Genomic DNA, 6,843 nt, shown 5'->3' with positions numbered 1-6,843 from the left:
AAATGATGGAATTTTAAAGGTAGCACTCAAGCAATTTACTTTGGAATGGCGGAGAAATACCATGTAGTAGGTAGGTATGGTGGACACAAATGGCATAGTGGTTGGCTCAAGGATTTTGGATGCATGAGAAGTATTCCCTCTCGATACAAGGTTTAGGCTAGCAAGGTTATTTGAAGCAAACTCAAGGATGAACCGAGTGCAGCAAAACTCACATAAAAGACATATTGTAAATATTATAAGACTCTACACCGTCTTCCTTGTTGTTCAAAACTCAATACTAGATATTATCTAGACCTTAGAGAGACCAAATATGCAAACCAAATTTTAGCAAGCTCTATGTATTTCTTCATTAATGGGTGCAAAGTATATGATGCAAGAGCTTAAACATGAGCACAACAATTGCAAAGTATCACATTATCCAAGACATTTTAGAATTACTACATGTAGCATTTTCCAATTCCAACCATATAACAATTTAACGAAGAAGAAACTTCGCCTTGAACATTATGAGTAAAGCCTAAGAACATATTTGTCCATATGCAACAGCGGAGCGTGTCTCTCTCCCACAAAGTGAATGCTAGGATCCATTTTATTCAAACAAAAACAAAAACAAAAACAAAACAAACCGACGCTCCAAGTAAAGAACACAAGATGTGACTGAATAAAAATATAGTTTCAGGGGAGGAACCTGATGATGTTGTCGATGAAAAAGGGGATGCTGATGTCTACGGGAGCTTCTATTCTTGTAGACAGTGTTGGGCCTCCAAGAGCAGAGGTTTGTAGAACAGTAGCAAGTTTCCCTTAAGTGGATTACCCAAGGTTTATCGAACTCAGGGAGGAAGAGGTCAAAGATATCCCTCTCAAGCAACCCTGCAACCACAAAGCAAGAAGTCTCTTGTGTCCCCAACACACCTAATACACTTGTCAGATGTATAGGTGCACTAGTTCGGCGAAGAGATAGTGAAATACAAGTAGTATGGATGTATATGAGTGGTAATAGCAATCTGAATAAAATATGGCAGCGAGTAAACATGCAACGGAACGGTAAATAAACGGTGTTTTCAGTATTGGAAACAAGGCCTAGGGATCATACTTTCACTAGTGGACACTCTCAACATTGATCGCATAATAAATACTTCTTCTCATATGTGCTACATACACTCTTGTTTGATAATGAACATCATTCGTTGCGTAGGATTACACGAACCCTCAATGCCGGAGTTAACAAGCTCCACAACATTCGATATTCATGTTTAAGTAACCTTAGAGCATAATAGATCATTGCAAAATAAACCAAGAACTAACATAGCGCACGCACTTGTCCACATTACACTATGAAGGAGGAATAGATCACATCAATACTATCATAATGACAATTAACTCCACGATCTACAAGAGATCATGATCATAGCCTACGACAAGAACCACACGGTGCACACACTAATCACCTTTACACCAAGTAGGAGGAATAGACTACTTTAATAACATCACATGAGTAGCACACAACTAGTAGCGATACAAAGCTCATCATATGGATCTCAATCATGTAAAGCAGCTCATGAGATCATTGTATTGAAGTACATAGGAGAGAGATTAACCACATAGCTACCGGTACAGCCCCGAGCCTCGATGGAGAACTACTCCCTCCTCATGGGAGCAGCAGCGGTGATGAAGATGGCGGTGGAGATGGCAGCGGTGTCGATGGAGAAGCCTTCCGGGGGCACTTCCCCGTCCGGCGGCGTGCCGGAACAGAGACTCCTGTCCCCCAGATCTTGGCTTCGCGATGGCGGCGGCTCGCGGAACTTTTCTCGTACCGTGGCTTCCTCCGTAAGGGTTTTCGATGCGGGGGCTTTATATAGGCGAAAGGGCAGCGTCGGAGGGGCGAAGGGGCGACCACACCATAGGGTGGCGCGGGCCCAGCCACTGGCCGCGCCACCCTATCATCTGGGGCCCACGGGGCCCCCTCGCGCGGCTCTCGGGTGTTACGGATGCTTCCGGGCAAAATAGGAACACAGGCGTTGATTTCGTCCAATTCCGAGAATATTTCGTTACTAGGATTTACGAAACCAAAAACGGCGGAAAACGAGAACTGGTACTTCGGCATCTTGTTAATAGGTTAGTTCCGGAAAATGCACGAATATGACATAAAGTGTGCATAAAACATGTAGATATCATCAATAAAGTAGCATGGAACATAAGAAATTATCGATACGTTGGAGACGTATCAGCATCCCCAAGCTTAGTTACTGCTCGTCCCGAGCGAGGTAAAACGATAACAAAGATAATTTCTGAAGTGACATGCCATCATAACCTTGATCATACTATTGTAAAGCACATGAGATAAATGCAGAGATTCGAAGCAATGATGAAGATAATGAGTAAACAAATGAATCATATAACAAAGACTTTTCATGAATAATACTTTCAAGACAAGCATCAATGAGTCTTGCATAAGAGTTAACTCATAAGCAATAAATTCTTAGTAGAAAAGCTTTGAAACAACACAAAGGAAGATATAAGTTTCAGCGGTTGCTTTCAACTTTAACATGTATATCTCATGGATAATTGTCAACACAAAGTAATATAACAAGTGCAATATGCAAGTATGTAGGAATCAATGCACAGTTCACACAAGTGTTTGCTTCTTAAGGTGGAAGGAGATAGGTAAGCTGACTCAACAATAAAAGTAAAAGAAAGGTCCTTCAAAGAGGAAAGCATCGATTGCTGTATTTGTGCTAGAGCTTTTATTTTGAAAACATGAAACAATTTTGTCAACGGTAGTAATAAAGCATATGAGTTATGTAAATTATATCTTACAAGTTGCAAGCCTCATGCATAGTATACTAATAGTGCCCGCACCTCGTCCTACTTAGCTTGGACTACCGGATCTTTGCATGCCATGTTTCAACCAAGTGTCACAAAGGGGTACCTCCATGCCGCCTGTACAAAGGTCTAAGGAGAAAGCTCGCATTTTGGATTTCTCGCTTTTGATTATTCTCAACTTAGACATCCATACCGGGACAACATGGACAACGAGATAATGGACTCCTCTTAAATGCATAAGCATGTAGCAATGATTATTATTCTCATATGAGATTGAGGATATATGTCCAAAACTGAAACTTCAACCATGATTCATGGCTTTAGTTAGCGGCCCAATGTTCTTCTCTAACAATTTGCATGCTCCAATCATTAAGGTGGTAGATCCTTCAGACAAGACGGACATGCATAGCAACTCACATGATATTCAATAAAGAGTAATTGATGGCGTTCCCCAGAAGCATGGTTATCGCACAACAAGCAACTTAATAAGAGATAAAGTGCATAAGTACATATTCAATACTACGATAGTTTTTAAGGCTATTTTGTCCCATGAGCTATATATTGCAAAGGTAAATGATGGAATTTTAAAGGTAGCACTCAAGCAATTTACTTTGGAATGGCGGAGAAATACCATGTAGTAGGTAGGTATGGTGGACACAAATGGCATAGTGGTTGGCTCAAGGATTTTGGATGCATGAGAAGTATTCCCTCTCGATACAAGGTTTAGGCTAGCAAGGTTATTTGAAACAAACACAAGGATGAACCGGTGCAGCAAAACTCACATAAAAGACATATTGTAAACATTATAAGACTCTACACCGTCTTCCTTGTTGTTCAAAACTCAATACTAGATATTATCTAGACCTTAGAGAGACCAAATATGCAAATCAAGTTTTAGCAAGATCTATGTATTTCTTCATTAATGGGTGCAAAGCATATGATGCAAGAGCTTAAACATGAGCACAACAATTGCCAAGTATCACATTATCCAAGACATTTTACCAATTACTACATGTAGCATTTTTTCAATCCAACCATATAACAATTTAACGAAGAGGAACCTTCGCCATGAATATTATGAGCTAAGAACACATGTGTTCATACGAACCAGCGGAGCGTGTCTCTCTCCCACACAAGGATGAACTTATTCAGAGAATGAAAATAACAAAACAAAAATAAAAGCACACAGACGCTCCAAGTAAAGTACATAAGATGTGACCGAATAAAAATATAGTTTCAAGAGAAGGAACTCGATACTTTGTCGATGAAGAAGGGGATGCCTTGGGCATCCCCAAGCTTAGACGCTTGAGTCTTCTTAAAATATGCAGGGGTGAACCACGGGGGCATCCCCAAGCTTAGAGCTTTCACTCCTCTTGATCATAGTATATCATACTCCTCTCTTGACCCTTGAAAACTTCCTTCACACCAAACTTCAAGCAAACCCATTAGAGGGTTAGTGCATAATCAAAAATTCACATGTTCAGAGGTGACACAATCATTCTTAACACTTCTGGACATTGCACAAAACTTCTGAAAGTTAATGGAACAAAGAAACTCATTCAACTTAACAAAAGCGGCATTGCGAAATAAAATGCAGAATCTGTCAAAAACAGAACAGTCCGTAAAGACGAATTTAAAGATGGCACCAGACTTGCTCAAATGGAAAAACTCAAAACTAATGAAAGTTGCGTACATATCTGAGGATCACGCTCGTAAATTGGCAGATTTTTTCGAATTTTCTACAGAGGCCTGTGCCCAGATTCGTGACAGACAGCAATGCTGTTTCTGCGCAGCGATCCCAAATATAACATCAACTTTGACATAGAAACTTTACTTGGCACAAAAACATGATAAGGAGAGGTTGCTACAGTAGTAAACAACTTCCAAGACACAAATATAAAACAAAGTACTGTAGTAAAAAAAACACATGGGTTATCTCCCAAGAAGTTCTTTCTTTATAGCCATTAAGATGGGCTCAGCAGTTTTAATGATGCACTCACAAGAAATAGTAGTTGAAGCAAAAGAGAGCATCAAGAGGCAAATTCAAAACACATTTAAGTCTAACATGCTTCCTATGCATAGGAATCTTGTAAATAAACAAGTTCATGAAGAGCAAAGTAACAAGCATAGGAAGATAAAACAAGTTTAGCTTCAAAAATTTCAGCACATAGAGAGGCATTTTAGTAACATGAAAATTTCTACAACCATATTTTCCTCTCTCATAATAACTTTCAGTAGCAACATGAGCAAACTCAACAATATAACTATCACATAAAGCATTCTTATCATGAGTCTCATGCATAAAATAATTACTACTCCCAACATAAGCATAGTCATTCTTATTAATTGTAGTGGGAGCAAATTCAACAAAGTAGCTATCAAATATAGGAGGTATATTGTAATCATAATCAAATTTATCCTCCATAACAGGTGGTAACAAAAGACTACTATCATTATAATCATCATAAATGGGAGGCAAAGTATCATCAAAGTAAATTTTCTCCTCAATGCTTGGGGGACTAAAAATATCATGCTCATCAAAGCCAGCTTCCCCAAGCTTAGAATTTTCCATAGCATTAGCAACAATAGTGTTCAAAGCTTTCATATTAATATGTTCCATGGGTTTTTTAATTTTCGCATCAAACCATCCATGTCTTAAATCAGGAAATAGAATAAGAAGGTCATTGTTGTCCATTATGCCTAACTAGTGTAAACAAGAAACAAAAAGATGCAATTGCAGAGTCTAAAGGAAATAGCTTCGAGCACACACACAATGGCGCCAGAAAAGTACTGTTACCTGGAACCGAAGTATGAGTGCCTTTTACCTTTCCTCCCCGCAACGGCGCCGAGAAAAGTGCTTGATGTCTACGGGAGCTTCTATTCTTGTAGACAGTGTTGGGCCTCCAAGAGCGAGAGGTTTGTAGAACAGTAGCAAGTTTCCCTTATGTGGATTACCCAAGGTTTATCGAACTCAGGGAGGAAGAGGTCAAAGATATCCCTCTCAAGCAACCCTGCAACCACAAAGCAAGAAGTCTCTTGTGTCCCCAACACACCTAATACACTTGTCAGATGTATAGGTGCACTAGTTCGGCGAAGAGATAGTGAAATACAAGTAGTATGGATGTATATGAGTGGTAATAGCAATCTGAATAAAATATGGCAGCGAGTAAACATGCAACGGAACAGTAAATAAACGGTGTTTTCAGTATTGGAAACAAGGCCTAGGGATCATACTTTCACTAGTGGACACTCTCAACATTGATCGCATAATAAATACTTCTTCTCATATGTGCTACATACACTCTTGTTTGATAATGAACATCATTCGTTGCGTAGGATTACACGAACCCTCAATGCCGGAGTTAACAAGCTCCACAACATTCGATATTCATGTTTAAGTAACCTTAGAGCATAATAGATCATTGCAAAATAAACCAAGAACTAACATAGCGCACGCACTGTCCACATTACACTATGAAGGAGGAATAGATCACATCAATACTATCATAATGACAATTAACTCCACGATCTACAAGAGATCATGATCATAGCCTACGACAAGAACCACACGGTGCACACACTAATCACCTTTACACCAAGTAGGAGGAATAGACTACTTTAATAACATCACATGAGTAGCACACAACTAGTAGCGATACAAAGCTCATCATATGGATCTCAATCATGTAAAGCAGCTCATGAGATCATTGTATTGAAGTACATAGGAGAGAGATTAACCACATAGCTACCGGTACAGCCCCGAGCCTCGATGGAGAACTACTCCCTCCTCATGGGAGCAGCAGACGGTGATGAAGATGGCGGTGGAGATGGCAGCGGTGTCGATGGAGAAGCCTTCCGGGGGCACTTCCCCGTCCCGGCGGCGTGCCGGAACAGAGACTCCTATCCCCCAGATCTTGGCTTCGCGATGGCGGCGGCTCTGGAACTTTTCTCGTACCGTGGCTTCCTCCGTAAGGGTTTTCGATGCAGGGGCTTTATATAGGCGAAAGGGCAGCGTCGGAG

This window comes from Lolium rigidum, chromosome 6 (assembly GCF_022539505.1).
Source record: "Lolium rigidum isolate FL_2022 chromosome 6, APGP_CSIRO_Lrig_0.1, whole genome shotgun sequence".
In the NCBI taxonomy this organism is placed as follows: domain Eukaryota; kingdom Viridiplantae; phylum Streptophyta; class Magnoliopsida; order Poales; family Poaceae; genus Lolium; species Lolium rigidum.
This window is presented reverse-complemented; position numbering follows the sequence as displayed.